The sequence below is a fragment of the Lontra canadensis genome, unplaced genomic scaffold (genome assembly GCF_010015895.1).
Source record: "Lontra canadensis isolate GAN:19392208 unplaced genomic scaffold, GSC_riverotter_1.0 scaffold83, whole genome shotgun sequence".
NCBI classification, from domain to species: domain Eukaryota; kingdom Metazoa; phylum Chordata; class Mammalia; order Carnivora; family Mustelidae; genus Lontra; species Lontra canadensis.
Window position 1 is genome coordinate 8648487 of NW_022631077.1, and position 19408 is coordinate 8667894.

Genomic DNA, 19408 nt, shown 5'->3' on the forward strand with positions numbered 1-19408 from the left:
GTACAGGATTTCCTCTTAATGAACTCTACATGTTTCCAGTACAATGTTTTCAGCTGACCTCCCAGTAGAGTTCCATGGTCCTGCGGCTTGAAGGCAAGTTCCCTGCTCTTCCATAAGAGCAAGGGAACCAAAAACACCTGCTCTTTGATAGATTGACCACAGAGAATCAGTTCTTAGGAAGGTCACTTTTATTGCTTTAAGTCAGTCTAAAGATTTTCTGTCTGAGAAAGTACAGCAATGACATCTGTTCATTCTTCAACATAGACCGGCCCTTTACCCATGATTTTTCAATATTTAAACAAACAGCCAAAACAAAGCTGTGCATCAGTGTTAACCTTGTAAACTTAAAAGTCTGCACCTGTACAATTAGTAATTAGCATATTCAGTAACAAAGCTGGTAGGTAACGGGTGACATTCACACCTCTTAATTGGTGTGATTAGCAGTCCTTTTGTTGTCAACCATTAGCAGCTCTCCTCCAGTGTAAAATGCCACAGGTAAAGGGACATTGGTGAAGGGAGGAGTGAAGGGGGGAAGGTGAGAGTGAATAAAAGTTTGTAAAACAGATTAATCTGATCTAGAGGGAAGAAAAAATAACCTCACTACAAAAAAAAAAAAAATGGCTAAAACTGCCAAATGAGTAGGAGCATCAGCGATTGTATCTCCTTTCTTCTTCACTGATGATGTAAATCTGACTTTGTGAAAAAAAAAAAAAAAATTGACTCCCCCATTACGTTGCCAAATGGGAAGGTCTCCCTTTCAGTAAATTTAATCATGAATGGGAAAGTCAAATTAATTTTGTTTTTAAATGAAGGCCGATATGGCTGGGGAGCTTTCGCTCTCATAGCAATATTTACTAATATTTACTAGGAGATTCTTGACAACAAATAACCTCTTAGGTTATTAAAATAGAGCCCAATTATACAGGACTCTTCAGGAATACAGGAAACAAAATGTATTTCTGCATTTCTTATTTAATCCTCCTCTCTTCTCTTTTTCAAAAAAATAATAGCAGGCTCCCCTTCAGCTCCTTGAGTAACTTCCTTATGTATCTAGCGTTGAACCCTCATCATTCATGACCAACATACTTTTATTTAGGTTTCCTAGAAGGCATGGCCCTGTATTAGTATCAGTCCTGTTTTCAGGTTTTAGCTTCCAGGCTTGGCTTTTCTATAGTTTCCTCAAAGGTTTGTCTTCTTTTCTTGAGGACATGGCTTGGTATGAACCATACAGAAATGTTACTGTTCTCCTATTAACTAGAGGCTCCAACATTTCTTCATAATGGGAGGAGTTACTGTGTTGTCATTCTGGGACCGAAATTTGATATAATATGTTTGTGTGCTCTACAAGGGCAAGAATTATGTCTCTTCCACCTATAAACCACTAACTTCTAGCCCATATACACCTTCAATAAATAGACATTACTTACAGAATGTGAACGCTGATGTCAATGAGATTTTTCTTTCTCCTAGCTTCCCTTTCACATTATACAATTTCAGTTTTTACATATTTCTTCTGGGGTAAGGATGAGCAGATTATTTGCAATGCAAGTTGAATTTAACACAAATATGTACTTCGTCCTTATTTATAGACTCGTCTTCCTTAGTTATAGGCTCATTTTCCTTAGTTATGCATTCTCCAGTTATTAGTCAAAATAATGTTATCTGGAATAATGATCATATTTTTCAGCTAACTTGCTGCCATGTAAATATATTCTGCCTGATTGTATATAAGCAGGAGTATCATGCATGAAATCTGAGAAGTCCTTAAATAGGTACAACTGTCTACATTCTTTCCTCTTTCTTACTGGCAAAGGGAAAGATGATGCTTGGAGCTCTGGAAGCCATCTTGAATCATGTAGTGGACATCATGGACTAAGGATGGCAGAGCAATAAGATAGAAAGAACCTCAGTTTCTGATACTCCCAGCTCTGTGCTACATATCATATTTATCCATGAGACAAAATTCTGTCTTTTTTAGACATTGTTACTTGAATTTTCTGTCACTTGTAGTAAAACCTGGTTCTAATACATCCTTCTGCTGGTAAGGTTGGTTGGATAATTTAGTCAGGTTAAAACAACTTAATTTAAACTATTCTTCCAACAGACACAGTATATAAACTTGCAAAGGCTGATTAAATTTCACTAGGGCAGATCTTTATAAAAAGAATAAGTAACATATGTAAATATCACATCCGAATTTAAATACAGTATTTAACTGCCCTAGATTTCACAATGTATTCATAGCCTTGAGAGGGGATAAGAAACCACTTTATAATCCATTGATCCTTGTAAATTCTGTTTACATGTGTTTTTCAAATATGACATTTTTGTGTTGTGTTGATGGTCAAGAGCTCTGAATTATAAAATATCCTCCATGAACACTCTGGAGAAGAAACCAAGAAGTGGTCTGTGACTTGTAAGCCCCTGCTGGGGAGGTGGGCAAAGTTTCAAAAGCCTTTGTCATAACTACAGACAAGGTGAGGTGAACCACTCCTTCCCTGACCCATATTCTGCATTTTGTTCTACCCCGTCATAGCACTTATGAGGTGATATTATAATTGATCAGTCTTCAAATCTGACTCCTCCTGTGTGAAATGCTGGAGCTTTTCTAGTACTTAGGTCAATGTCCATAACAGAGTTGCAAATGGCTATGTCTTGCAGAATGGGCTAGATCCATGGCTGAGACAAGGTCATCCCAACAAAAAACATTTGTGTTTAAGTGTAGGTTAAGGTTTGTATGATAAGGGGAGAAATTAGGTGTACTATAGGACTTACGTAGATGTTTTCAACTTCTTGGAAAAGATATTCATAGGAATGAATATACAGAAACATGCATGAATATCCTCTAACCCGCAATATCTTTCTTCCTACCTTGAAGAGAAATTCAGCATTCCTTAGAGCTAAATTTTCCTGGAATTAAAATTATGGAGTCATAGAATTGTAAAGCTAAAAAGGACCTTAAAAATTATTGACTCCAACTTCATAATTTATAGATGAGAAAACTAAGGCCCAGAGAGATTAAAAGATTTGTCAAAGGACACCCAGCTAGTTAGTGTCAGTCAGATCTGAAATCCTGGTCTCTTGACTCCAGTGTTCTTCAAACATTTCAGTCGTCAGTCCCTGGTTAAGGACAACCAGCAGCTGTGAAGCACACGGACTTTAATTTCAAGTTAAATCAGAGCTAAAGCACAGATAAACCCAAGGGTTTCAGCTACAAATTAAACAGGTGAGAGAAGATAAGTGAGATTATTTGATGAAAATATTTAAATCATACACTGTTAGAGTGTAAAAGTCCAAGCCCCCAGTTTTCATAAATGAAAATAAGAAGGAAATGAATTGACTTTCTCCACCTCAATCATAAAGCCAGAGACAGAGACAAAACAAGAACTTTGAATGTAATTGTGACATGGACTTCACAAATCTCCTGTAGATAAAAGGAGAGTCTACATAGAATAATGGTCCTCTCTTTCAAAAATATTGGAGCCTGTGGCTGGTCAATTAATTAAAAGTTAGATAAATTGGAAATTGGTTTAAAAAAATGATACATACATACCGTAATAATCACAATAATTTTATTTTAATTTTAAGCATGAATGTATTCTTATTCTCCATATGTAGATAAACAAACTCCAAAAAAAAAAAAAAAGTGAATGCACATTGGCTTAAAATGATACAAAATTATTATCCTATAATTCTGGAGGTCAGAATCCAAAATGGATCTCACTGGGATAAAGGGGTCTGTAGGGCTGCAGAGCTTCATAGCAGCCTCCCATGGAGGCTCCAGGGAAGAATCTGTTCCTGGCCTTCTCTAGCTTCTAGACTTCCCCAGCATTCCTTGGCTCATGGTTTCCTCCCATCTTCAAGGCCAGCAATCACCTCTCCAGCCTTTGTTTCTCTCATTACATCTCCTCCTCTCACTGTGACTCTACTATCTTTCTTTCACTTGGGATTATATTGGATCCAACCAGATAAACCAGGATAATATCTCTATCTCAAGATCTTTAATTTAATCACATCTGTAAGGCCCCTTCAGCCATAAAATACCACAGGGTCTGAGGATTGGGATGGGATATCTTTGAGGTTGGGGATGGGGGCACTATGCTGCCAACGACAACATGGCTGTGTGATTGACGTTTTCTTTCCTTCCTCAGTCCTTCATAAAGTGTATTGTCTACTATTTCTAGTGTGTGTCTTTATATTTTTTTAAGATTTATTTATTTATTTGAGAGAGAGAAAGAGAGAGCACATGAGCAGGAGCAGGGGTAGCAGAGAGGGAGAGGGACAGAGAGAAGCCCAAGCAGAGCAGAGCCCCACACAGGGAGCCTGATCCCATAACCCCGAGATCATGACCTGAGTCAAAATCAAGAGTTAGATGCTCAGCAAACTGAGACACCTAGGCACCCCTCTACTGTGTATCTTTAAAGTTAAAGTAATACTTTAGAGCATTTGGAAAGCAACCTGTTTAGAATTCTTCTGGGGCGCCTGGGTGGCTCAGTGGGTTAAAGCCTCTGCCTTCGCCTCAGGTCATGATCCCAGGGTCCTTGGATTGAGCCCCACGTCAGGCTCTCTGCTCAACAGGGAGCCTGCTTCCCTTCCTCTCTCTCTCTCTCTCTCTGCCTGCCTCTCTGCCTACTTGTGATCTCTCTCTCTCTCTCTCTGTCAAATAAATAATTAAAATCTTTAAAAAAAAAAGAATTCTTCCAAATTTGTCTCTCAATTTTTTTTATGATGTCTGTCCCATAACCAATTTCAAATTGATTTTTGATGTGATTTGTCTTTTTTGGTCCTTCTGAAGTATTGATTTAGCTGTTATAGATACAATTCTCTTTTTTGCACTCTTATGTCACTAGTTGATATACTAATATACACACAATTACAGTAACAAGTTCTCCTCACTTAAACAGTTTTGAGGACAAACAGAAATTGGTAAAAATTGCTTCACTGTGGGACACAAAGGTGACCAGGTTGTTGAAAAGGGGCTGACAAATCCCTGGTCCTCAGTGTGCCCAGAAATAAATGAAAAGTTTTCTTCGTCTAGTAGATTGTATACATGACAGTGGTTTAAGAAAGCTTCTATTATATAAAGTGCCTCGTATACTATATATAAGGCATTCTATAGATATGAACTATCATTATTATTTCTGCTTTTGCTTCAAGATCTTATATTAAGAATTATACAAATAAACATTTATGATTGAATATGGATGATGCATGCCCGGTGGAAAAAAGCAGTCTAGGGATGCCTGGGTGGCAAAGTCGGGTAGGCGTCTGCCTTCGGTTTGGTTGTGATCTTAGGGTCCTAGGATCGAGTCCCACGTCTGGCTCTTTGCTCAGTTGGGAGCATACTTCTCCCTGTACCTGCCATTCCCCTTGCTTGTGCTCTCTCTCTCTCTCTGAAAAATAAATAAAGTCTTACAAAAATAAAGAAAGAAAGAAAAAAGCCATCCAGAAGTTAGCCTGATGACTAGGGAAAGTCAGAACAATTTGAAAAAACTTTCTGCTCAAGCCAGGATAAAATCTAGAATTAAATTAAGTTAGTTAACAATATAGTCAAGTTTCAATCAATAAAGTCTTTAATTATAATTAATGGTTTATTTCCTTTATTAATCTGCTTTTAAGCCTTCCCACTATCCCTCTGAAAATTTAGGTTTAACTGCCTAACTAAAGCGCTATTTTCAAAAATATTTAATTGGCTGGAAAGAGTGTATTGAACTCTTCTTTCAGTTGACCTATCTTTAGAAAACTGAGCTATTTGGCTCATTAAACTATAAATGTATCCAGGCATCCTCGTGAAAGCATATTTTAACTCAGACTGAGTAGTGCAGGGTAGAGCCACATACTAATATTCTGAGATAGTAAACACAGATAGTAGAATGTGACAGTATATGGATCAAAAAAAAAAATCAGTACTAAATCTAGAGTTGAAGGGTCTTTCCATAGATGTGTTCTTTTGACCTCAAACTCTATTTATTATTTTTGACTGCTGAGTCAGGAACTGTCTCCATTTACTAGGATGCTTAGGAGGACAAGAGAGATTCTAAGTGACCATAGGAGGATTGGCTCCTAAGCACAAGGTATACCCACCAACCAAAGACATGCGTTTCTTTATCCCTACCCAAAGCACAAGCAAAGCGCTCCTTCTGTATCAGTTTCCTGACACTACCACGACAAAGAACCAGAAACTAGATGAATGATAGAAACTTATTTTCTCACAGTATGAGAAGCTAGACTCCTGATATCAAGGTGTTGACAAGGTCTTGCTGTCTCTGAAAGTTCTAGCAAAGACCTCTCTGCTAGTTTCTGATAGTTCCTTGCTTGTGATAAGATAACTCCAGCCATTTGATGAGATTCTCACTGTGTGCATTATCTGTGTCCAAATTTCCCCTTTTCACCAGGACATCAGTCACATTGTTTTAAGGGCCCATCCTATTCCAGTATAACCTCATCTTAACAAATTACATCTGCGATAACCCTATTTTCAAATAAGTTAATATTCTGAGGAAGTGGGGTTTGGGATTTCAGCATGTGAAATTCTGGTGGACACAGTTTCACCATTAACACTCTCAGTGGAGGGAGCCATCATAATCATATACTTCATACTAATTCTCCAAATAATTTTTTATGTTAATAACCAGTACATGGTCAAATTTAACCAGCTACCTTAGTAATAATCATAATCATAAAAATTATAGGCAGTGCCAGTAGAAACAATAAACAATGAAAGATTAATAAAATAAAAGTTGATAAAAATTGCTGAGATCTATTATTAGCTATGAATAAGAACATCACCAGTAAGAAAGAAGGAATTAACTGAGAACATGGAAATATGAGAAAAGCTTTTATTTTTTTAATTTAATTTAATTTAATTTTTTCAGTGTTCCAAATTCATTGTTTATGCACCACACCCAGTGCTCCATGCAATAAGTGCCTGGTGGTGGGTATTAAGGAGGGCACGTGTTGCAGAGAAAAGCTTTTAAAAAAGAAGAAGTAGAAGGAATAGATCAAGTATAAGGAAGATAAGTAACAAGAAAAGGATGTCCACTCTCACCCCTGTTGCTCAACATAGTGTTAAAAGTTCTACCCACAGCAATCAGAAAAGAAAAAGAAATAAAAATTATCCTAATTGGTAAGGAAGAAGTAAAACCATTCACTATTTGCAGATGACATGATACTATGTATAAAAAACCCCAAAGACTCCACAAAAAAATTGGTAGAACTGTTAAATAAATTCAGTAATGTTGCAGGATACCAAATCAATATACAGAAATCCATTGCGTTGTTTTTAAGATTTCATATAGTTAATTAAGAAAGAGAGCATGAATGGAAGGGAAGGAGCAAAGGGGGAGAAAGAGGGAAGTGGAAAGAATCCCTTAGAGCAGACTCACACTGATCATGGAGCCAGACACGAGGTTCAACCTCAGGATTCCAAGATCGTGACCTGAGCCAAAACCAAGAATCAGACGCTTATTGACTGAGCCACCTAACCACCCCAAATCTACTGCATTCCTATACATTGATAATGAAGTAGCAGAAAGAGAAATTAAGAAAGTAATGCCAGTTATAAATGCACTAAAAATACCAAGGAATAGACTTAACCAAGGAGATGAAAGATCTATACTTCGAAAACTGTAAAACATTAATGAAAGAAATTGAACATGACACAAACAAATGGAAAGATATTCCATGCTCATGGATTGGGAGAAGAAATATTGTTAAAATGTCCATACTACCCAAAGAAATCTACAGACTTAATGCAATCTTTATCAAAATACTAACAACAGTTTTCATAGAACTAGAACAAATAATCCTAAGATTTGTATGGAAACACAAAGACCCCAAAGAGCCAAAGCACTCTTGAAAAAGAACAAAACTAGAGTTACCACAATCCCAGATTTCAAGATATACTTCAAAACTGTAGTCATCAAAACAGTATAGTAGAGGCACAAAATAGACACATAGGTCAATGGAACAGAATAGAGAGCCCAGAAATAAACCCATAATTATATGGTCAATATTCAACAAAGGAAAAAAGAATGTGCAAAGGGTAAAAGTCTCTTCAACAAATGGTGTTGGGAAAACTGGACAGCTACACACAAAAGAATGAAACTGGACCACTTTCTTACGTCCTACACAAAAATAAACTCAAAATGGATTAAGGACTTAAATGTGAGACCTGAAACCATAGAGAATCTCAGAAGAGGACACAGATAGTAATTTCTCTGACATTGGCAGTGGAAACATTTTTCTAGATGTGTCTCCTGAGGCAAGAGAAACAAAAGCAAAACTAAATTATTGGAACTACAACAAAATAAAAAGCTTCTGTACAGCAAAGGAAACAATCAGCAAAACAAAATGACAACCTACTGAATGGGAGAAGGTATTTGCATATGATACATCCAATATAGGGTTAGTATTTAAAATATATAAAGATTCTCCTCTGCACCTCAGCCCCATCCTTGCCTGGGTCCACAGCCACCTAGCTCTACCATCTTCCCTCCCGGCCCTGCCAGAGGTGGGATACTGCCATAACAGAGCTTTCATGGAGCATTTTCCAGAGGGCTGATAAAGACAGGAGCCAAGAGATATCAGACAACGAGCTTCAGCAAGCACTGTCCGACGGCACATGGACTCCATTGAATCCAGTGACTGCCAGGTCAGTCATATCTATGTTTGACTGAGAGAGCAAGGCTGGCATGAACTTCAGCAAGTTCAGTGGCACCTGGAAGTACATCACAGACTGCAGAACTTCTTCAACACCTATAACAGGAACAAGTCTGAGTGACTGACAAGAGCAAGTTAAAGTAAGTTCTCTCAGGATACCGACTCTCTGACCAGTTTCACAACATCTTCATTTGAAAGATTGACAGACAAGTGTGGGCGCAGATTGCATTTGATGACTTCATCCAGGGATGCATCCTCTTGCAGAGTTTGACAGATATATGCAGACATTATGATAGGGATCAGAATGGCTAAATTCAGGTATCATATGAACAGTATCTGTCCATCTAAAAAGGCCAAATCTCTCTTTAAAGAAATGGAATGCATATGCAGCTGGATACTGTTCTTCCTTAAGATTTTATATAATTAATATTTGGGGAACCAACTGTACCTATGTGGATAACTTGATTAAGGTTTTTGCAAATGTAAAAATAGTTATGATTGTTATGCACATATGAACATTTGATTTCAGATTGTTCAATTGTGCCATGACATAAGATATCATAATATTTCAGATATCCTGGATGCAAAAAATTCATCATGTGCATTTCTAGATTCCAGTTCCAGTTCTATAATGGAAAGCCACTTTTATTAGTCAATAAGAATTTAAAACTAGTACAGGATTTGTACAGAGACTTTTATATGCCTCACATTTTTAAAATGGGGTTTAATGTATTTGACTATGTGACATAAGCAAATGCACCCTGTCAAAATATATATATATATATATATATATATACATAGGCATAGATATATATGTGAGTATGTGTATATATGTGTGTGTATATATGTATATATGTGTATATATATGTATACACACAATATATATATTATATATAAAATATATATATACACACACTATATATATACACACTATATATATCATATATATTATATATATTACATATAATATATATATATAAAACTAACACAACTCAACCCCCCAAAAGTTTTTTAAATGGACAGAAGACATGAATAGACATATCTCCAAAGAAGATATCCAGATGATCAACAAACACATAAAAAGATGTTCAACATTACTCATAATCAGGGAAATACAAATCAAAACCACAATGAGAAATCCCCTCACACCTGTCAGAAGAGCTTAAATCAATAACACAAGAAACAACAAGGACGTGCAGGAAAACAAATACTTGTGCTCTGTTGGTGGGAATGAAAACTAGTACAGTCACTATGGAAAACCATACGGAAGCTCTTCAAAAAGTTAAAAATAGAACTACCATATGATCCAGCAATTCTATTGGATATTTATACAAAGAATATAAAAACACTAATTCAAAGGGATATATGCATCACTATGCTTATTATAGCATTATTTACAATAGCAAAAATTATGGAAACAACCTAAATATCCATTGATAGATGAATAAAGAAGATGTAGTATGTATATACAATGGACTATTATTCAGCCATGAAAAAGAATGAAATCTTGCCATTTTCAACAACATGACTGAGTCTAAAGGGTAAAATGCTAGGTGAAATAAGTCAGAGAGAGACAAATATGATTTCACTCACGCGTGGAACCTAAATAAAACAAATGAACAAAGGAAAAAGGAGAGGAACAAAAACCAGACTCTTAAATATAGAGAACCAACTAATGGTTACCCAAAGGGAGGTTAGCAGAGGGATGGGTGAAGGAGGTGAAGGGGAGTAAGAGTACACATCATGATGAGCTCTGAGGAATATATACAATTGCTCGATCACTATATGGTACACCTGGAACCATAACACTGAATGTTAATTACACTGGCAGGTAAAAAGAAAAAGAAAAAAGTCAGAAGGAAAGGGTAAAAAAGAACATGCAGGGGTACCTGGGTATCTCAGTGGGTTAAGTCTCTGCCTTCATCTCAGGTCATATCTCAGGGTCTCTGCTCCGCATTGGGATCTCTGCTCAACGGGAAGCTTGCTTCCCCCTTTCCCTCTGCCTGCCTCTCTGCCTACTTGTGATCTCTCTCTCTCTCTGTGTCAAATAAAAAAATAAAATATTAAAAAAAAAAAAAAGAACATGCAGTGTCCTGTAGGAAAGCTTGGTTATCAGGTAAGAAGATATTGTCCAAAGACTGAGTGCTGTAATTCACAGCTGGCTCCATATCTTATCTCAAACATCAGAGCACCTTTTATTTCATCTCTGATGCCAGGGATTAACCTATGGTGGTGACAGTTTAGAAGTGAAGGTTTAGAGGTAAAGTTGGCTATGGAAAAAAAAAGTCTATTTATCCAGTAAGGTACAAAGTAGTATGTGTCATTTATAGTAAACATTTAAATATAGGACAAGTACAAACTTTATTTTTAATTAATTTATTTATTTAGATAAATAAATAAATAAATAGCACAAGTAAGCAGAGCAGCAGGCAGAGGGAGAAAGAGAAGCAGGCTCTCTGCTGAACAGGGAGCGCAATGGGGGCTCGATCCCAGGACCCTGGAATCATGAACTGAGCCAAAACCAGCTGCTTAACCAACTGAGCCATGCAGGCACCCCCGTTTCTTGTTTTGTTTTGTTTTGTTTTGTTTTGTTTTTTGTTTTAATACAAACTTTTTTCAATGAGAAAGGTGTCAGAAACAAATATTGAATGCATTTGTCTCAAGAATGCAATAGACACTAAATCAAAAGAAAACATGTTTTTCAAGACGTCCAGGGTTCTACAATCCTTACATACCAAGTGTCTTTTTCTTGCTTAAGAATTATTAAAATTAGTCATCTTTCTATAAGGCCTCAGTTACCTAGGATCATTCAATAATTTTATGCATAGTTTAGTCCACAAATTTTTTTTAAGTTTCCTTTTTCTAGCAACATTCCCCAGATGTGTAATATATAGTTCTATGTGTTAGTAAATGCAACTTACTGAACTTACGGACACCTGTGTTGGAGAGGCAGGTGGTTTGGGACATCAGGTTGACTCTATTAAACATAATAAACCATAATGCATCCTGGAGTGAATTCTCATCATTTGTCTTTTTCTTCCAAAAAGGGTTTTCAGAATGTGCTGGGGCAGAGCCTCCTATACTATGTAATTCCAAAGTAATTATTAAATTAAAGGCATAAAAACTTTATCTTGGTTTGTTATTTTGCCTTCAATAAAACTGTTATCAGCACTAACCTACTTTGTAACTGAGTAGCTTTTAATTTATAAGGGCATACCATTTTATCAAAACAAAATATTTGCTACTAAAGATTACGAATGTACAATAAATAACATTGGGTTCTATTTTTATTCTCTCATAACCACAAATAGAACTTTATGCCATTTTTTTCCAATACCTGATGTATTAATTGGGACTCTGGGCTACAATTGCAAAAACCAAATACAATGTAATGTAAGTTTTAAAGAAGAAATTTATTGGCTCATAAATGTGGCAAGCCTGAAATTGCATACAGCATGGCTGGATCTAGGAATTCAAATGATTTTGTAAGGTCTCTGGGTATCCATCATGTAATTATGTCTTCTTTGGCTCATCGTCTGTCTTCTCCTGCCTGACAAATAGCACACCATCTGAACCCCAGAAATACCCAGTACTCATAAGTGGACAATCGCTTTGTTTTCTTGTTTTTGTTTTTTACTTTTTTTTTTTAAAGATTTTATTTATTTATTTGGCAGAGATCACAAGTAAGTAGAGAGGCAGGCAGAGAGAGATAAAGGAGGAAGCAGTCTCCCTGCAGAGCAGAGAGCCTGATGCGGGGCTCGATCCCAGGACCCTGAGATCATGACCTGAGCCAAAGGCAAAGGCTTAACCCCCTGAGCCACCCAGGCACCCCTGTTTTTTACTTTTTTCCCACAGATTTCCCGCAAGCATTGCATCTTACCATGCTGATACTGCCGCCTCTGACCCAGATATTACTCAGACCAAAGATTGTTATGTAATTGCCAGCAAGCATAGTCATCTTTATCTACTCTATCTATGTCATGAGGAAGAGAAACATGTTCATTTACTTTAGAATGGATTTTCTGTGGCTATCGCTCTATGCTGGAAAACATCTGGAAGAAAGCAGAAGAAATCAAACCAACAGCAGCAACAACAGCATCATCAACAGAAGCGCCAGCCGTTTGAGTATTTCTAAATGCCTGGGCTATAGTATTAAAATACTGATTTGTTGATTGAATTTTTAGTTGTCCTGAAGATACTTGAGTTCTACAACTCAAAGTGTACTTACAAAAAACAAGCAGCTAATGGTGTGTAAAGAAGAGTTGGCTTAATGGTCATTGGGATCTTTCTCCAAAGACACAAAATCAGTCTAGTAACAAGCATTTTAGAATGAACAGGGATCTTGAGCTATATTTTCAAGATACCAGGAAATCATGGGGGTGTTGACCAGTGTAATTCAGTCTCCTAGCAGTGGTTTATAATTTGATACTTTTAAAAAATCCTGTCTGAGTTCAACAATACCTTATGTTATATAATAAACTATTTTGGAGGAAAACAAGAAGGTGGTTTACAATAAGGGTAACACTTAGAATCCTGGGTGTAAGATGAGAATTTTTCCATATTACACTATCAACTTGAATTTAAAACACCAGAGATGTTCATCTACATGTTATAGGGAATCACCTGATGATACTTTTACTCTGTTGCCTTACACATAGCACTTTCACTAGACAGTATTTGAATCTCAACTTAGTAGAATTAATAGGATTGCACTATTTATACCAACGTCAAGCTGAAAGTATATTCAGAAAGTCAAAATATTCATTTCTTCCCTGTTATTTGAATCAAGAAGCTTCAGGACCTTGGTATTTAAAATGAAATTTGTGATGTATCCCACCAAATTCTCATTTACAAAAGAAGCATCATAATATCACTGTTTCATATGTTAGTGAATCATCACCCTGAAAAGTAATAATAGAAAAGAAACAGCATAGAAAGTCATCTATTCTTGTGAATGCAAGTGAGAAAACATCTTCTGATTTAATCTTTCACGATATTCAAATTTTACACAAAAGAAAACAATGAAGGCAAGTTTGAGCTCTTTGATTAAACTGACTAAACTGCAAGACCTGTTTCAAACACACAGCACCAGCATTTATATCTATACACACAAGCTTCACATTCGCCATTGTAAATGTTGAATGGTAGTAAAATTCGCAATTCCTTGGTTCTAGGGATTTGGTTTTTGAAATCAGAAAACAGCTTCAGCTCTCAGTTTAAATAAACACTAGGGAGATGTATGAAAATAGGATAAATGCCAGTGATGGGGTGTTTCCCCCAAGTTCTCTTTTAATGCTGTTCTTAAACTTACATGATGTAGGCCAGTTTGCTTCCCTAGCCATGCTCCAGTGGAGTATGGTCTATCTTGGACTTGTCCTAATGTTTGTCACCTACTACTGGAGACCCAGTTGTATCACATACTTGGACAGACTAATGGATAAGTGGTTAAGGATCTCCTGATAACACTAGGTCTCCTAATCATTCTTCTAGCAGCCTATAATTTTCTTTTGTAGTAATCATATATCTATGAATTTCTTATTTATTAATCATATTCCCTATAACACCATATAAATTCCATGAATCCAGAGGCTTTATCTGACTATTCTTCTCTCTATATTTACTGCCAAGAGGCATGATACCTAGAACAGAATAAGTGTAAAATAAATATTTGCTGAATAAATAAATGAAGCAATTTCAAGCAGTGTCCTCTCCATTCGATATAAATTTATCTGACTTTCACAGGAGAAGAACAAGAGATGCAGAGTAAGATGATGTCTCACCAATTTGCTTATTTTTGAAAATGCAGACTATTAGGCCCTTCCCCTAGAGCTACCAATTCAGAAAGTTTGGGGTGGAATTCTAGCATCTGTGTTTTGAACAAGTTCCCCCAGATACTACTCATAGTGGAGCAAGTTGGAAGACTGCATTTTAAGGATTTCACCTTAGCTTCATAATTCTAGAATGTTCCTCTTTGTCAGTGATCTGAGGATCTCTGGAATCCTCATAATTCCTGTGCTTTTTTAAATAAATGTTGATATTATACTTCTTTGTTCTGCCCACTTGCAACTTCTTGATTTGACATTTATAATTTTGACTACATGGATGAACCTGGGTAACTCTTTGTCTCAGGCATGAAATTTCCTCTTATGAACTATGTGCCCCATCTTCAGGGAAAAAAATTCCAGCTAGTGTGTGAGTCTGGCTGACCACTCAATGTGTACAGATAACATGATTTGATGGCTTTGCATTGCATGCTTTTTTACTCTAGGAAATTGTGTTTTGATGATGTCCACAAACAGAGGCTTATAGTAGACATTTGATGTTTTATTCTTTCCAGTATCTTTCCCATCTTTTAGTAACAGAACCCAAATTTTGCTTTAGAGGAACCATTTTTAATCACATGGCATGGCATAGATATGATTGACTTCAGCCCCAATTTTTTTTAAAGATTTTATGTATTTATTTAAGAGAGAGAAAGAAGGAGAATGAGCAGGGGGGAGGGGCAGAGGGAGAGGGAGAAGTAGACTTTCTGCTGGACAGGGAACCTGACCCAGGACTCGATCCTAAGACCCTGAGATCATGACCTGAGCCAAAGGCAGATACTTAACCGACTGAGCCACGCAGGCGCCCCACCCCAAACTTAAAAGTGGTACCTGGGGGCACCTGGGTGGCTCAGTTGGTAAAGTATCTGCCTTTATCTCAGATCATGATCCTGGAGTCCTGGAATTGAGCCCTGAATGGGGCTTCCTGCTCAGAGGAGGGCCTACTTCTCCCTCTGCCTGCTGCTTCCCTGCTTGTGCACTTTCTCTCTCTCTCTCTCACTGTTGCTTTTTCTCATATAAATATTTTTTTAAAGGGGGTACCTGATTGGCTTAAACCCACTAGTGGATCCCAACCCCCTCCAACCAAGTAACTGGTTGATGACAAGGCACAGAACCTAAGCAGAATCCATGAAGCAGAGGAAATGTTTGCAAAGGCTTTTGGTAATGAAAGTATTTCTCTTCCATGGAAGTTACCATAAGAAACCTTTCCTTTCCTCACCAGTGAGGGGTGAAGATGTAAGGTCTAGAACTGCTGGGGCCATTTTCAGACCTGAAGTAATGGGGCTCTCAGGGGCTCTGTGTGGAATCTGAGGATACAGTCAACATGAGGGACAGGGGAATTGAAACAAAACCAGTCCTGGATAACATCATACAATTTTCCAAGTTAAGCATCAATTACAGCCAGCTCTAACTTGCCTTTTCAAGTGTATGACCTAATAAATCTCCTGTGTTCTTAAGTCAGGTTAAGTTGAGGTCTCTGTGACTTGAAACCCAAAGATTCTTAACAGATGTAAGATCCGTGACTCTATTAGAATACAACCCTTAATGGCCCTTGAAGGGGGAGATGGAGGAGCTGGGAAGCCATCAGTGGAACCAAAGTTGTACGTAGATTATAGCACACCTTCTGGAAATAGTGTGGTTTTAGTTTAAGAAACAAAAATAAAATCCCTTCACGAGGAATGCTAAGGCCTACCCGGTACCACATTTTCCAAAGAAATCCATAAACATAATCTAGCAAAATATTTTTTCTGATATGCCAATTCATTATACGAAATCTCAGAATAATATAAAAAATTGAAATCACATTTCATTATGTATTTCACTAATTGCCTTTATTGGAATGAAAATAAAATTACATGAAATCAAGATTAGCCCAGAAAATTCAGGGCATATGGTGGCCATATCTAGGGAACATCCACCTTGTTTTATTGGAATAAATTATTGTTAAAATGAACACACTGCTAGAAATGCTGTTACCAGTCTGCAGGTCATAAAGATAAAAAGAGCTAAACCAACCTCTCAGTGCTGAATTGGCAAGTGAAAAGATGCGTTCTGCACACAATAGGTATGCAGTGAATATATTTGACTGACAAGAACCCTGCTAGGACTAGCAGTGAGCTATTTAAGCCCTGCTGTTTCTTGTGGACTTTGCCAGGCTTGGCTGCAGAGTGAGGATTCTGTAGTCATTAACAAGAGCCCCAAGCTACGGCTCCTCTTCCTCCACTTCAAACTTTCATAAGCCCTACAGTCAGGTGCTGGGCTCTCATCAGTGACTGATAGGCACATAGGGTCTGAAGAAGACATTTTTGTACTGGATTATTTGTTGAGGAGAATAATTTCACTGTGCCTGTGTCAACAGGCTTGTTACTATGGAATTTGTAAATATATTCACTAAACTGTAAAATGATAGTCTGGTGTTGAAACTGACCTGCTTTTAACCTATGTGTTTTAGGCATCTGGAATCCAAAAATTCCACTGCACAACACAAATCAAAGTAGATGAAATCAGTTAGCTGAAAATAAAAATGAGGGTGATCAAGTCTTTCAGTTTCTGGAAGAGACTAAGAGAAACAAAGCAGAGACAATCTTTGAAAATCCACATTACAAAAGGTTTTTTAAAAAATATTAGGAAGTATATATAACGATGTATTCACATATGTCATATGTACACACACACACTGACCTCAAGCATTGATCAACCAATGGTAGAAAGGTTAGCCTTCGTAAGGTAATTGAGTTCGGTAGAGAAGGAATTCTATTTCCAGAAATGGAGCTATGTGTTGTGGTTTTATACAGTATTTGCCAAATAATTGGTGGCATGTGTAATCCTTATATTTAAGCTTCAACATCATAAGATGACAAAAGATCACATTTCTCAACTAAGCAAATTGAACATCTCATGCCCCACCTGTCCATGAAAGAACTCAATGTCCCATCTGCCGCATATTGCTCGTGGTCATTTTCCTGCATTTTCCTTTCCATTCCATGAATCTTTTATCATCTCTTCCCTCTAGACTTTTGACAGTAATAGAAGTAACTATAATTTATTGAGCATTTATTACGAACTAAGCAGTGTGCTAGGAGATTTACATGCATTCTCACTTTATCCTAACAACAAGGCAGGTGATCTTCTCGGTCATTTTACAAATAGAGAAACTGAGGCTCAAGTTCATAAGCTAATAAATGGCAGAGTCAAAGTCAGGCTGAATTTTAACCCAGCCTGATTCCAAAGCCCATGCTCTAAACCATTACATAATTGAACTTTATTCCCTTTGGAGTTCTTTAAAGGATTTTAAATCTCTCCCAATAATTGTAAGGTAATATACCCCAATTAAATAATCTGGTTCTGATAATATTCAACTGAAGTTCTTCTGATAAACCATCTAGGCTTAAAGAGAAAGGTAAAATGCAACAAACAATATTTGCACGACTTGTGACTTTTAGAAATGATCAATTATATTTAGAGAGAATCTGGTGGTTCAGACTCTAAGAGAACACACTGAACTTGTATTTTGCCCATTTTAGTAATGATTCACCAGGCTTTATATTTGATTCCATCTGAACTTCATCAGTGCTATATCCAGGACATTTTTTTGTCTTTATCTGCCAATTTCATTTCATGTTCTCACTTTGTGTTTTTCCTGTAGAAATATTAATGATTTTGGAACAGAGAGATTGTGATGGTGGTCTTCTGAATACTAGTATAACAGTTTGACTTCAGATCACTCCTCTAGTTCTCTCTAGACATACCCAGTCTTTTTCTTTCTTCATCACCCTTCTCTTATTTCCTCTCTCCTTCTTTCTGTCCCAGAAATTTCCCATACCATCATTCTTCTTGGGCACCCAGGCCATTTTTCTTTGTTCTTGTGGTTAGAAATATGTATATGATATGGAAGATCTAGATACCATACTTTGATCAATTTGGATGAGAGATATAGATATGGATACGGATGTAGAATTAGATTTACATACTTAGAGATTCAGAATTTCTCACTGTTTTTAACATGTAATTTTTTCAGTTTTCAGCATTCTTGAGGTCCGGTCCAATACAACCGGTCGTACCTTTGACTTAATGCAGTTACAATAAATGCAATCACTTTCACGACAGTGGAGTGTTTTCTAATAACCCAAGCATTCCTTGTTTTTTTTTTTTTTAATCTCTCTCTCAAACACAGATACACAAATTTCATGTCTGTTTTAAAAATTCTCGGACACCTTCTCCTGTTTCTCCTTTCATGCTCCATGCAAAAAGATAAAAAATCTGAGATCTGTAGTTAGAGAGGATCTTTCCCCTATACCCTGATGCAATAATTTTTAGGAAATATGTATCAACCCTCCTTTACAAGTCAACTTCCAAGATAAGTTGTTGATTTTTTTTTTTCAGGCATTTGCAAATACGCTTGCTTCTCTCTTCTTTCCTCCTTCTCACCTGCCCCCCCTCACTCTCTGATATGTGACAAGGTGCTACATAAGGTAAGTCTAGGTTGCTGAAGCGGTGCTAGTGGGCTCTAGCGTCGCCATGTGCACTGAATGTACATATTTTATTATTACCTTTCTTCCACAGCCAAGACTGTCAGAGGAAACATGGCATTCTTTACAGCTTTCTGCTAAGTGTCAGGCTTTGCATTTCAGAAATATTTGATAAGTGGAGCATAAGTTGCAGGAGCACATCCATGCAAAAGGCAGATACACAATATAACTTTCCCTCTCCTATTAACTTTTTCATTTCCCTGCAGAAGTTGTTTCTGTCCATATTTTTACTTCAGCTGGGCTGAGTGGGAGAAAGAACTCAAAGGGAGGTCGAAGCAGATGGTTGTCACAAACTGCATACGGCAATTGAGAATTAGTGTGCAAGCATATGCAACCTGGTACAGTATGAAACATTCCAGCATATGAGTGCCGAAATAAATCAAGCCTGGAGAAGAT

At 37.0% G+C, this 19408-nt stretch overlaps 1 pseudogene; it reads left to right on the plus strand.

The window, feature by feature from the left end:
* Positions 1-486: 486 nt before the first annotated feature.
* LOC116882346 lies at positions 487-17662 on the plus strand (annotated as a pseudogene).
* Positions 17663-19408: the final 1746 nt, after the last annotated feature.